The following is a 12845-nucleotide window of genomic DNA, read 5'->3' as shown; positions in this document are numbered from 1 at the left end:
AAATCACAACGTGGCAGGATGTGAATGACAATGGCGTAGGTGCTTGGATGGAGAAGTAAAAATATGGAATGGAAGGAAATGCTGATACTGCTGTCAGGAGGATGAGGCATGCTTGAGTCAGAGCATCATCATTTTATAAAGCACAAAAATGGGTCCTTCGCACCAGCCTGTACGTGCTTCCTGACCAAGTCCCATTTGTCCCACAATCCTCAAAACCTTTTTATATTTGTTCTTGTCTTTTACATGTTGTAATTGTCTCCACTTCTTCTGGCAAATACTTCCATGTAGTCACCACCCTCTGCATAAAAAATTGCCCATGCAGTCTCTTTTGAGTCTGGGAAAAAGACTGTGACCATTGACCTAATCTATGCCTCTCATATTTTATAAAGTCACTCCTCAGCTTCTCTGCTCCAGGTTAAACAGACTCAGCCTATCCAGTCTCTCTTTATAACCCAAGTGCAATAGGATCAGGATTTTACTACTAAATCTTTTCAGCACTCTGTCTTGTTGATCACATCCTTTTGATAGTATTACAAGAAGAATGGCTTACAACATTCCAGATGTAGTCTCACCCATGTCTTGGCTAGCTATAATATGACATCCCATCTCTTGTACTCAATAACATGTCCAATGAAAGCAAGCATGCCCTTGTCTGCACATATCATCACTAACAGGAAACTATGTATGTATCCTTAGGTCTTTCTATTTTACAACACTCTCCAGGGCCCGATCATTCACTGTGTAGATTGTGACTTTGTTGAACTTTCCAAATTGTATCGCTGCCCACTTATCTGTCTTGAATTCCATCTCCTTTTTCTTTCTCAGTTGATCCAAATCCTTGATGATAAACAGCAAGCTCAAAATCTCTTGTCAGTGTGTATGAAGTCAGTGTGACCAGTCCCAGCATCCCTCTCCAGGACTTATGAAGACACTGTCAACAAGCGCTGTCATCTGAGCAAACTGTTCCTGTTAGAAAACTAAGCATTCAGAAGTCTGTTTCTACACCGTGAATATTGATTTTTGCTCACATTGTGTGAGTCTCATACCATGAGTAAGGAGGCACTGTTATTCCAGATCAATACAAAGAGTCCATGAGAATCATTTGGAGTGCATATGAGACATGAGCTTTTCAAGGTCAGCCAACTCCCTGTAGTTATGTGAGTGCTGAAGAGGCATGGGTAAGCAGGTGGGCATATTTGTTGTATTGCACCCCTTGACAGATTCTGCAAAGTGAGGCTAGGTATTCTGAATGAGAACCTCCAGAGAGATTTGTTGCATGCAATTTGCTCATTTCTACAGTGTGAACATTTAGAGTTTGTATGCGTTGAAAAACGAATGAGCATTCAAAATAAATGGCAACTGTTTATTTTGTACAAAATTAAGACTTGCATTTATATAGAACCTTTCAAGTCCCCTTCTGGATTCCAAAGTACTATGCAGCAAATGAATTATCATCACAGTCAAAATATAAGAACTTGACAACCAATTCATCCACTGACTGTGGTAAATGTCCAAGTAACCTCTTTATTTGGGATTGATTGAGGGATAGATTTTGCAATCTCAAAACAGTTCCATCGTATCTTTGTCTTCCACCTAGGAGAGTTGAGCGAAACGGAAAGTAGGTTACAATTTTTGTTTCAGATTATGCAATTGTTAAATTTTTTAAGATTTTGGGAATATTTGGATGTCAGTGTCATTCAAGGGCATTGAAACCAGAATTAGATGTTGTTGCGCAGCTTTTGCAGGGGAGTTTGTGATGGATGTATGCATAGTTCCCATTTGCCAATTGGGCTCCTTTATTCCTTTATCTCCTATCCACTAAAAATGCTGCTTTCTATAATCACAACATTTTGATTCATATTTAGTCTTTAGTTCACTTTTAAATTCCCATATCTGCAACCATAACCTCCATTCATCCTGCTAATGATGCACCAATCCATCTATGATGTAATTATACTTGCATTTGAATTACTCAGCTCTTCATATATTGGACGGCGTAAGAGTTATCTTGACATCTGCTTCTCCAATTGCTGCAAGCCATTGTATTTATTGAAGATGGATGGTAACATTTGATTAAGTTCAAATAGATAAATAAGCTTTGACTTTTAAAAAAATTACACCCTTTTGCCTAAAGTGCAATATGCATAACATCTAAACATGCTTTGTCTGAAGACTACATAAGCCTTTGACTCAATACATGCTTCAGCTAAAACATTTAAATAATTTGAGGAAGCAGTGTTTCTTCTAAATGCTTTTTTCCTTTGTCACAGAATACTTTTCTGATCCATGTAACCTCTGGATGTACTTGACACACAAGTATGACAATGTGAGTTTAGCACAATGTCTACTGAATTGACTTTATTGTCATTTTCAAGCAGCATTGTTGGTTAAGCCCTATAAAAATGGATAAAACAAATTTCATGGTGATTTTAACTGAACTGACAACATGATCGACTTGCTGGTGACAAGTGTCAGATTGACCTGATGTTTCCATCCTCTCAACTGGTACTGAGCAGCTGCATGCAGGAACCCATATGTCATCTGCCAGAAATCCTGAAGCTAAATATAAAACAAATCATGATCACTTCATACAGAAATTGAACCCCAGTGTCTGTCTGGGACTGGACTTCTAATTCTGAGGGGTGGTTATATTGAGGTGATGTGATCTAATTAAGGTTTTTTCAAGGGTTAAAGGAGTAAAATTTATGAAATTCTTTACAAAGAAGGTTGTCAAAGTCATGTCACTGAGTATGTATATATATATAAAGAGATAAATAGGTTTCTGGACATAATTAAAGTATCGATAAGTTTGGGAAGAGGACAGCAATGTAGTATTGGGAGAGAAAGTCAGATGATGGTGTAAAAGACAGAGCAGACTCGAAGGTCTAAATCACAAACCACCGCTCTTAGGTTTCTTTGTTTCTAAATAGTGGCTAAATCAGATGAAGCCCACTCAGAGAGAAGTTATTGTTTCATGCCAGAAGAGGGAAAAGTCCATGATAACCTGGATGAAGGTACAAAGATGATGGTGGGAAAGAAAGATAGAAAATGAGGAGGTCCATTATTCGAAGGATTGCAGGAAAAGTGTAGTCTAACCAGAGTTTTAAAGAGCTGCAACATTACCTCATGACTCCTGAACTCAATCCCACAATGAATGAATGCTAGCATACATAATCCTTCTTCACTTCCTTGTCAACCTGTGCAAAAAAGTGGCAGATGGAATTCAATCTGGCTAAGTGTGAAGTGATGCATTTTGGAATGTGGAGTACATGGTTAATGTCAGAATTCTTAACAATGTGGAAGAACAGAAGGGCCTTGGGGTCCAAATCCATATTTCTCTCAAAGCTGCTGCGCAGGTTGACAAGGAAGTTAAGAAGGATTATGTATGCTAGCATTCATTCCTTGTGGGATTGAGTTCAGGAGTCATGAGGTAATGTTGCAGCTCTTTAAAACTCTGGTTAGACTACACTTGGAATATTGTGTTCAGTGGTGGTCATCTCATTACAGGAAGGATGTGGAGGGTGCAGAGGATATTTACCAGGTTGTTGCCTGGATTGGAGAAAGTGTATTATGAGGCAAGGTTAACAGAACTAGGGCTTTTCTCTTTGGAGTGAAGAAGGATGTGAGGTGACTTAATAGATGACTATAAGATTATGAGAGTCATAGATAGGGTGGACAGCCAGCGCATTTTTCCCAGAGCAAGAATAGCAAACACTAGAGGACATCTGTACAGCGTGAGGGTAGGAAAATTTAGGGGAGAATTCAGGGATACGCTTTTTTACACAGAGAGTAGTGGGTGCTTGGAATGCATTACCAAAGGTGGAGGCTGGAACAATACAGGCATTAAAAAGATTCTGAGTCAAGCACATGGATACAAGAAAAAATAGAGGAGTTTGGATGTAAGGCAGGGAAGGTTTAGTTTCTTGAGTAGGTCTCTATTGGTCAGCACAACATTGTGGGCCGAAGGGCCTTTACTGCTCCTATTATGTTGTATGCTCTACGTTCATTTCAAAAAAGCCAGTTCATAAAACCTTATCTGAATATTCTGCAATACTTCATTTTTATCCATTTGATGAGCCTCATTAAAAATATATTAATCAATCCAGAAAGGGTCCTTCAATCTCCGAGAAATCTTAGTACCTGCATGCCCCAAAACTTTTCACAAAATTTGTGTCAGGCCAGTAACCTTGGTTTCAGTGTAAGATTGGTGACTTTACCACAGTACATGACATTTATCTGGGAATCTCTTATTGAATTAATAATTACTCTCTGCCAAGACCATGTTGCTTAAAAGTTCGGCATGCCAATTGATTTTCTCGGCAACAAAAAGAGTTTTAGTCTTATATCAGCCCATCAATCTTAAATGTTCAATAATTGTGGGAGAGAGAGGAATAGAATGAGGACTCCTAACATGTATCCTCATAGCATCTAAATAATACTGCTCATACACATAGGCTTTAAGTGCACTGTCCAATAACAAAATGATATAACCAAGATAAGTGCAGTTTGGAAGAGAAATAATGACCTGACTGGGGAATTGAAAATGGTAAAGTAAGCAGTAAGCAGCACTCTTCAACTCCTCAAAACAGAAAGTGTGGAATGTTGGTTTCTTTTTTAAATATTTTTATTGATATATAACCATATAACCATATAACCACTTACAGCACGGAACAGGCCAGTTCGGCCGTACTAGTCCATGCCGTAACAAATCCCCACCCTCCTAGTCCCACTGACCAGCACCCTGTCCATACCCCTCCAGTCCTCTCCTATCAATGTAACTATCCAGTCTTTCCTTAAATGTAACCAATGATCCTGCCTCAACCACGTCTGTCGGAAGCTCATTCCACATCCATACCACCCTTTGTGTAAAGAAATTTCCCCTCATATTCCCCTTATAATTTTCCCCCTTCAATCTTAAACCATGCCCTCTAGTTTGAATCTCCCCCACTCTTCATTGAAAAAGCCTATCCACGTTTACTCTGTCTGTCCCTTTTAAAATCTTAAACACCTCTATCAAGTCCCCTCTCAATCTTCTATGCTCCAGAGAAAAAAGCCCTAGTCTGCACAACCTTTCCCTGTAACTCAAACCTTGAAATCCTGTCAACATTCTCGTGAACCTTCTCTGCACTCGCTCTATTTTGTTTATATCTTTCCTATAATTTGGTGACCAAAACTGTACACAGTATTCCAAATTTGGCCTCACCAATGCCTTGTACAATTTCATCATAACCTCCCTACTCTTGAATTCAATACTCCGATTTATGAAGGCCAACATTCCAAATGCCTTCTTCGTCACACCTTCTACCTGAGTATCAGCCTTGAGGGTACTATTTACCACAACTCCTAAATCCCTTTGTTGCTCTGCACATCTCAATAGCCTACCATTTAATGTATATGACCTATTTAGATTTGCCTTTCCAAAAAGTAACACCTCACACTTATCTGTATTAAATTCCATCAGCCATTTCTCAGCCCACACCTCCAGCCTTCCTAAATCACCTTTTAATCTACGGTAATCTTCCTCACTGTCCACAACACCACCAATATTTTACAGTACAACCAATAAAACAGTACAATTATACAATGTGCTACAAGATTTTTAAAAATTAGTAATAATTCTCATGACAAGGAAATCCAGAGCACAATGATAACATTAAAGTAACATTTAACAACAAAAAAAATGCAAAAAAAGGAAAAAGAACATAAATCAAAACCCCTTCTTCTCAGCAAGGTTGAAAGGAGACGTATGAATCAAGAGACACCAACTTAGAGAGGGACAACATGGCGCCAAAATTCCAGAATAACGCTCATTCTTAAGATTATGTTGGAGTGTTGATTTTATTCAATAAACACCCCCCGCACCAAAAAGGATTTCAAGTCAGAAACTGATCAGTATCTGTTATTTATATTTTTTCTTTTACTTCATTTCAAATTTCAAGTTATTAGATGTAAAGATGGGTTGGAAAATTTAGACAATGAACATCAGTCATAGCTGCAGCAAATTAAATTCACTGGTGGAGAATTAGTGCACTTCTGGATATACAAGTAGGTTACATTATTTATACAAAGTGCAGTAATCTTGACATTTACAAATGTAATCCTTTGCACAGCAATGACAGTTTCAAACTTTATCAAACTGTAACCATGCAATAACAGATGGAGAGTTGTACTTCACTATTTCAGTTAAATAGGGAATGTTAAATATAGATTGACTCCTGCTCCTGAGTTCTCTGTTATCTGCTTCTTTCAGCTGCCATCCAGTACCTGACAATGGAGGGAAGTTGGCACTGCAGCTCGAGGAGGCAAATCTATCAATATCTGATGGAGCAATCAACCTTACTAGTGTTTATGAAGGACCCAAAAGTGGTTGGGGCAACTTTTATAAGTGTGGGTTGAAATGTCCAACTGGGGCAAATTTGCCTCAAAAGTTTGACTCCTGCTAAGAACCTGCTGATCTGCTTCTCCTCTGCTGTTTGAATGCCCTCTCTCCTCCCATGTTTTTACACATTTTCATGCCTGCTACTAGATCTACCCTTCCTCTCCCTCAGCCACAACACCGTTCCTGTGTACTTGGTCTCTGCATCTGGATGATTATTCCTATAATCAAGGCTGATCCAAACACCAGGTTACTTCAATGCAGAAAGTAAGTGCTTGGGGAATTGTATGCAGATATTCTGGCTTTACTGACTTGTAGCTATATTGTTGAACGCATTGATGGGTGCCTCCTCTGTCACTGTCTGCAGCAGAACTTGTCCTGTGTGACAAGTATCTGTACTTTGTTGGTCAGCTCTTTGCAGTGTGTCTGGTGTGGCTCAGGTGCCTTTCCCTCATTAGGCAGTCTCTACTGCAGTTGTTTGAAAGGAAAGTAGTGGGCAAAAAGGTGCAGAGTTTGTAAAACTCTTGGCCGTTTGAGCTTTCCATTTCTCCTCTTCAAATCCCTCACCCCTTCTTGAGCAGTCAACATCAAAGGTCAAACATCAAACAGCAATGTACTTGGCACTCTCCAGGATCTATGTATTGCTGAACTGGTCCTGTCAGGAGATGACCTGAATATGTCTAAGGCAGTGATGTTGGAAGCTGATAAGCCTATTCCCATATGGTGTTCACCCTGTCAGTCCTTGCAAAGGAATCACTTAAGGACATGAGTTTGGCAGAGTCACTGTTTGATGTTCTTCATCAATGACTGCCTTCCCATATTCTCTCACTCAGCTTGGACCTTTGTAAGACACAACATTTAAAAAAAACCAGCATGTTGGAAACAGTTATCAAGTCAAGTTCAGGCTCTTTGGTCGGTGCTGCGTAAATATTCAGTCATGGAGAAAGTAGAGGAGGAATGGGTGGAATCAAAGAAAAATCTTTGAAAAAGAATCCAAAGTCGTGACAGGCCAGAAATTGGCCAGTTCTGGTAGAGATAGAAAGAAAGAGTGAGTGATCCAAAATTGGAGAATTGCTTTGAATCTCAAAAGCTTCATGGACAGAAGATGAGGTGTTTCCCCCCAAACCTGCATGGGCCTCTGTACCTGTCCAGGAAGCCACAGGGAGAAGATCAGTGGAAGAGGGATGGTACGTTAACATGGGAGGTTACCAAAATCTCAGAGTCACTCTCAAAGTGACCATGACAGAAAAAGGGACCATGAACCTAGTAATTAGGTAGGTCCTCATGCATAAAGTCCCACGGTGCCAGCTGTCAACCAAGTCCCCAGTAATGCCTTTTTGGTGTCTCAGTAGAGAGAGAGGGCATAGAAATAAAATTTGACAACAATCTGAAATAGAGTTCAAAGATGAATGTCCACCCAATAATGGATATACAACAGCTCCAGCAACCAAACCAGAACTAGACTTAATTATGGCTCAATATTTGCTATGGAGTCCAAGGAGCATTATGTCTAATTCTGGTTTGGTTGCTGGAGGATATATATATGTGTGCGTGTGTGCGTGTGTGTGTGTGTGTGTGTGTGTGTGTGTGTGTGTGTGTGTGTGTGTGTGTGTGTGTGTGTGTGTGTGTGTGTGTGTGTGTGTGTGTGTGTGTATAAACTCAGGTGTTCATGCCTCCTAATCACCTTTACCTTCATTCTGAGGCTCTGATAGCTCAGTGGTTAGAACACTGTTCTTGTAAACCAGGGATTGCAAGTTTGTTCCTCACTGGGGCCTTATTTCTGTGAAGGGCGCTGGTCAGAGTGGCGACTCTGTCTTCCTTATGGTAGTCAAAGTTAAAGAATTTCATGTATAATAGATTCTAAATGTAGTATTACATAACAATCATGAAAACTTTGCCTTTACCATCTTTAAATTCTTAATTATGCATTCGCACACGAGGGTCTGTCACTCACATGAGGCCACACCCAGAATTGTTGGACTGCTTGGGGCCTCCTTCACAGATTTTTATGAAAAATGTGTCTCCTTACCTTTTCCTAATGTGGCTACCAATCTACCAGTGGAACTTCATGATCCAGCAGCGTTGTATGCATTGAACTCCTGGCTGGTTTGCCAAATTTGTGGAAGATCTGTATCAAGCTATCCGCTGTTCATTCACAGGTTCACGTCGTCTAGGAAATCCCAGTATGAGGTCCACTGGCCGCATGTGTCATCATCCCATTGTTCTAATTACATCACTCTTCAGGCTCAGATGGGGTTGCCTAGCAACAAACGTCATTATCGCATTGCTCAAATTACATCGAACTTCAGACCCTTACTTCAGTCCTTAGCAATGGACAAATAGTCATAATACCTTTTTGGTGAGTCTGGAGAGAGAGGAGCAAAGAAAACACAATTTGAATGAGTACAAAGGCCAACCAACAATGGATATACAACAACTCCAACAACCAAACCAGAACCAGACTTAATGCACCTTGGACTCGATGGTAAATATAACCTAATATTCCAACTATAGGATCTACAAAAGGTATTAAAAAGTTTGCCTAACATCTGCAGGATGTGTCATTCTACATTGACACCTTACTTAGTGATCAGGAAGTGTTCCCAGGAAGGTGAGAGTATCTTGAGAAATGCATCTTAATTTATAATTGAGCCAAAAATGGTTGACATTTTTAGCAGAATCTCTTCATCAGGACTGATGAACATTCCCAATGAAGGGATTCAGACTCAAAATCGACCATTGTTTTTCTCCCATTGCACCTGCTTGACTTGCTGAGTTCTTCAAGCAAATTGTGTTTGTCCCACTTTCTTTGTGCTCTGAAAAATGCCATATCTTATTAAGAGTCTAACGCATGGGCTTACTTTCCATTGATGCTGAGTATTTTCACTTTTTGTCCCAGACTTTCATTATCTGCATTTTTTTGTTTTTAAATGGGACCTCAAACCTCAGTTGAGTTGAGTTTATGGAGTTTCCCCTGTTCTTCTGTTTGCTGCTTTCTTTTTTTGCAAGTGCCTTCAGATTTCTTGTTCTATAGTCACCATTCCTCTAAACTATCCTCTTGTCAACCTTCTAATGATTTGAATATCACATACCATTAATTTTTTTCTTCCCGCTCCACTGTCACCATGTTGAAGTCAGCAATATGTACAACTCAAAGCCATTCTTTGTGTTTGCTTTGTTGGTCTGAATGTCTACCAGCTTTCTTTGCCTTCCAAAACCCAAGTCTCCAATCATTCAGCTTTCCTGCTGCCTTCCTCTATGCAGCTGCATCCTCAGGATTGGTCCCTTCAGTCATGATCTGTAGATTATCTTTTTCTTTTTAAGATATTTTTATTGAAGTTTGCAATAATACAAAAATCAAATAATACAATTATATATTGAAATACAAATTACAAGAAAAATTTTTAAAAAGGGAAAAAAACATCCCTGTTATATAAGGTTGGGAAAAAACTAACACTTGGGTACCAAGTGACAACAAGCTGGAAATAGACAGCACAGCATCAAAGCTTATAACAACACTAAAACTTTAGATTGTGGTAATGGTCCATAAAAAGGCCCCATGTCATTAAGAAATTAGTATTTGAAATATTAATGGCATATCTAATTTTTTCTTAACTTCAGCAAGTCATAATATCATTTAACCATTGTGTGTGTGTGTGTGTGTGTGTGTGTGTGTGTGTGTGTGTGTGTGTGTGTGTGTGTGTGTGTGTGTGTATGTGTGTGTGTGTGTGTGTGTGTGTGTAGGTGGAGTATTATCTTTCCACTTATTTAAAGTTGCACGTCTGACTAACAAGGAAATAAAAGATAAAATTTGGTTTTGAGTTGTCAGTAAAACATCATTATCTTGAAATGATCTGAAAAGAGCAATTAAAAGATTAAAAGGCAAGGTTCCAATTTAACATTGAGAATCTCTGATAATGTTTGAAAAACATCTTTCCAATTTTTAAAAAATCTAGGGCAAGTCCAAAATGTGAATCAAAAAAGCCTCAGCAATCATACATTTGTCACATAGAAGATTTATATCAGACTAAAAATGAGACTATTTAATTTTAGACATAAGTACTCTATAGACCACTTTAAATTGCAATAAATGTCGTGCACAAAGGGTGGTCTTATTAATCAGATTACAAATGGAATCCCAAACCTCATCAGAGAATGAAAGATTCAAATCCTGTTCCCAGTCTTTTTTGATCTTAACTAACGAGGCCATTCTTAAATCAAGCAAATTGTTATAAATAACAAGTATTGAACCTTTATAAGAAAGTTATAAATCAAGAGTATTTGCCTCAGGAATTTGTGGAAAGTCAGGGATCTGAGATTGAACAAAGTGTCTAACTTGTAAATATCTAAAAAAAATGGATGTTTGGTAAGATAAATTTTACCAAATATTGTTCAAGAAAAGCAAAATTATTTTGAATAAAAAGGTTTTTGAAGCATTTAATGCTCAATCTGTGCCAATCACCAAAAGCTCTATCCTGCAATGAAGGTAGAAAAATGTGATTAGATATAATAGGACTAGCAAAGGAAAAATTCTGAAAGCCAAAAAAACCTTCTAAAATGTGCCCATATTCTCAAACTATGTTTAAATATTGGATTATCAGTAGATTATCTGCAATAATGTACTCTCACCTATGAGAGAGAGAGAGCGCAGTGAAGAGCATCCAATCCGACAGCCACTGCTTTTCTTTTGCTGTCACACTTTCTTTCAGTGAAATATAAACCTTTTTATCTTGACTGATGTTACACAATTTTCAGTATTTCACTGTCAACAACCATCAGAACCCATCCTTAATCATGGAGAAAAATCTCATCAAATAGCAGCAAAATAAGCTTACTTTGTAGAAAGCAATCTTCCCCAACATCGCAAGAACACTTAGGTACAACCAAATACTTTCACCTCCAGTTGACACTACATTCCATGACTTGAAATGTTATCGCAGAAACCAATTCAGCTGATGAACAATATCAGGCTCCTTTTGACATCTTTATTCCATCTTCAACTATTTCTTGGCCTCAAAATGTAACAAAAAAGCCACAGTTGATTTCAGTGTTGGGAATCTTAGAGAGTTGCCTGCATTTTTGTACAATATGGAATCTGATCTTAGATGTGTCCTGTGATGTTCAACCTCTCCTGTTATCAGCAACATCCTCAATTGGTTGATTAATTTATTGTTGGGATCTAATATTTAAAATTTTGAGACTTAAATTTGTAAAAGTAAGAAGCAAAATTGCTGTAAATAATTTAATGAAAATAATTTAAAACAATTAAAAATATTGGAAGTACAGTATATATTTTGAATTACCTTTATCTTGCCATCCACAACTCTAGACTGAGCTTCTTCTTCAGAGTTTCCTGTGCTAGGTCAGAAACTGACATGTAAATGATTGGTGAGACCCAGCGTAAGTGAGATTGAGAAACACAAAAGTTACAGATGCTGGAATCTTGATCAAACAATGAGAAGATTGAGGGACTCAGTGGGTAGAAATGGTCAGTCAATGATCCAGGTCAGGATTCTTTATCAAGGGGTTGATATTATGATAAAAAAGTGATTCTGACCTCTACACTCAGACTCTATTGGTGTTCAGTGAGCATGTGGCAAAATGATGGTATTTGGACACACCAAGTGCCAGACTCTCAGCATACACATTTTAAGTCCATGACTCCTCTTGATTGGGGAAAATCCCAGTGTGTTGGGCACTACCAGTTGCCCCATTAACCACAATGACAAAGACTGAGGGGAACGATAGGCTTTATTGTACATAAGACTTGAGCTGGTCCAGATCCAAACTAGGGAAGTGCAGGGAAGGGAGAGGTGGCTTGACCTTTATGGCCTGCGTTACAGGGGAGGAGTCCAAGGGAGAGTGACATCAGCCTGGCCAATGAGTACATACAATCCATACCATTACATTCACCCCCTCTTTTTAAACAGAAGCCCCTCCCCCCATCTTTTGACACAACAAGAGAAGAGAAATTTAATTTTTATCTAACTGGAGGTTTAGCTGCACCGGCGACTTCCTCCTTCTGCGGGACTGCCGGGGGGCAGGCATGTCCGTGCTCTGCTGTTTGGGAGGGTAAGCGGTTCCAGGGGGGCAGGGGGGAAAGGGTCTGGGTTGGGGTGATGATTGAGGGCTCCTGAGAGGAAGGGGTGGACCGACTCCTGGAGAGGGGAGCCAGGTGGCTCGGTCTCCAGTATTGCACTCCCATGCGGGGTGGTCTGCTCCGAGGGATGGACGGTGGCAGCCAGGGCAATTTCGGGATCTTCGGCCCTTGCCAGGTCTCGGATAGGCACAGTGTCCTCGTGGCCATTGGGGTAACTCACAAATGCGTATTGCAGGTTGGTGTGTTTGAGGTGTACCGCTTCCACGAGTGGATCCGTCTTATGGCCCCTCACGTGCTTCCGTAGCAGGACTGGCCCTGGGGTTGCCAACCAGGGAGGAATGGAGGCACCATTCGTCAATCTCCTGTCAG

General features: G+C 39.5%; 1 long non-coding RNA gene across 2 annotated transcripts in view; it reads left to right on the top strand.

The window, feature by feature from the left end:
- Positions 1-8749: 8749 nt before the first annotated feature.
- Positions 8750-12845, top strand: part of LOC138737600 (uncharacterized) — a 288792-nt gene continuing 284696 nt past the window's right edge. For both annotated transcript variants that reach the window (XR_011341053.1, XR_011341051.1), the window contains exon 1: positions 8750-8861. This is a non-coding gene — a long non-coding RNA (uncharacterized lncRNA). The remainder of the gene's footprint in view (positions 8862-12845) is intronic.

This window comes from Narcine bancroftii, chromosome 6 (genome assembly GCF_036971445.1).
Source record: "Narcine bancroftii isolate sNarBan1 chromosome 6, sNarBan1.hap1, whole genome shotgun sequence".
Classification (NCBI taxonomy): Eukaryota; Metazoa; Chordata; class Chondrichthyes; order Torpediniformes; family Narcinidae; genus Narcine; species Narcine bancroftii.
The sequence above is the reverse complement of the archived record's forward strand: the minus strand, read 5'-3'. Positions and strand labels throughout refer to the sequence as shown.